Source organism: Capsicum annuum, chromosome 1, assembly GCF_002878395.1.
Source record: "Capsicum annuum cultivar UCD-10X-F1 chromosome 1, UCD10Xv1.1, whole genome shotgun sequence".
NCBI lineage: Eukaryota > Viridiplantae > Streptophyta > Magnoliopsida > Solanales > Solanaceae > Capsicum > Capsicum annuum.
This window is the reverse complement of record NC_061111.1, coordinates 128,461,850-128,464,090: the sequence shown is the minus strand read 5'-3', so window position 1 is coordinate 128,464,090 and position 2,241 is coordinate 128,461,850.

Here is a 2,241-nt window from a genome sequence, read left to right as displayed (position 1 = left end):
AAGATTTCCTTCCCTAAAATATCTCCCAAATTATCAATAATTAAATATCTTCCTTCCTAATTTTTTCTCTTCCATTAATGCTTAAATCATCTTCCTTCCTGATTTTTTTCTCCCCCATTAACGCATGCAACTTTTTTTTTCCTCTCCTAAAATCTCTCCCATATTTTTTTAAAATATCTATTGATACATATATAAATTCATTTAGTTATTCATACATGTTTATTCTTTTAATGGTGATTCATATGAATGATAAATATGATACCATTATATGGGTATTATGGTGGTTCATACGATAGATACATTTTGTATGATTTTAACGGGTGATACATATGATATTAATGGGTGATACATATTGAATTATGATGATTCTTATAGTAGATACAATTATTTATTTCAATTATTGGGTGATTCATATGATATTAATGGTTGATATATATGGTATTATGGCGATTCATATGGTAGATACAATTATTTATTTCAATTATTGAGTGATTCATATACATGGTATTATGGTGATTCATATGGTAGATACAATTATTTTTTTCAATTTTTGGGTGATTAATATAATATTAATGGGTGATATATATGATATTATGGTGATTCATATGATAGATATGACTATTTATTTTAATTATTGGGTGATTCATATGTTATTAATGAAAGGTAATGGTATAATCAGTGTAGGAAACAAAAGTAATAATATTAAAAAAAAAAAAAAAGGGCTAAAAGCATAATTGAAACATAATCAAAATTAAATCTAAAAAAAGCATATTAAAGTTAAAGACGAAATTAAATATGGAAAAAGAGAAAAAAGACGAAAAAAATATATCTTTCATAATTAAAAACAAAAAAGGAGAAACATAATTAAAACACCTAAATTAAATCTAAAAAAAGAGAAAAATTAGATATCTTTCCTTAAATAAAAGAATACAATGAATAAAAGAGAATCTATTATTTCCTTAAATAAATATCTTTGTCAGTTTCAAATGTATGAATTTTCTATATGTATCACCATTTCAAATACTGAGATAAAATGTAATTAACAAAATAGTCGGAATTTTATGTAATATCACTTCAAGATTCAGGGATTTATGTAAGTTACCCTTGTATATATCCAAGATAAGGGCCCGTTTGGATAGGCTGAAAAAAAATGACGTTTAAAAAGTGCTTTTGAAAGTGCTAAACTTATTTTAAAAATAAATAATTATGTGTTTCGATAAAAGTGTTAAATTGAAAAAAAATTATTGATGTATTTGGTAGAAAAGTGTTTTTAAGCACTTTTTTTTGGTCAAAATGTCTGAAATACCCTTAAAGTTGTTAAGGGTATGTAGAGTTGATTATTATTAATTTTTATTTCTAAACTGATTCAAATTAATATATATATTCTTAAATGACTATTAATTTGTGTCCTAAAAAATCTTTCGTTTTTTAAAAGATTTTAAATCATCAAGCAAAACATATATTTCACTTGTAAATGTTTCTAAAAAATGAAATTTGCTTCAAATATTTATTTTTTTTAGTATTTGAGAATTTGAATTATTTGTCAAAAATAGTTATCAAATAATGACAAATTATATAACCAAACATTATTTGTCAAATTTTTTTCAAAAAATTACTTTAAAAATTTATGATCAAACAGGCCCTAAACATCAATTAATAGAGATAGTAAGGTAAAATAATCATATAATAATTATTTTTTTAATAAGTATACCATGTTAAAAAGTGATGAAGTTAAAGCCAAATGGAAGAAATGTTATTTTGTTATGATGTTTTCTTATGCTAAGAAAAATTGATAACAAGTACTCACACAAGTTCCTCTTTTAAAAATAAAAATAAAAATTGAGGGATAAAAATGTCTTCCTTTTAAAAAAAAAATAAAAAAAATTGATGAATAAAAATATCTTTTAGCGAGTTAAAACACAATAGCTTATAAGCCCAAAAAATATAAGTACCTAATGAGGTGCTTTTAAACTCTGTGACCAGTTCCCTACTGCAAAATGCATCGATCAAGGAACGGGGGATTAGTCTCACAGCTGCCGGCAGTGTAGATACCTTGGGAAACCAAAAAAAAAAATAGCTTATAAAAAGCTAATTTTAATTTATTTTTTTTTAAACAAGTTTTAAATTGTCACACTTTAAAAAGTTAAAAATAGCTTAAAAAGTTATTTTTAACTTAAAATAAGCTCATCCATGATATGAATACTGCACAGCCATGATCCTTACAATTAAAAGAGCTAAGAA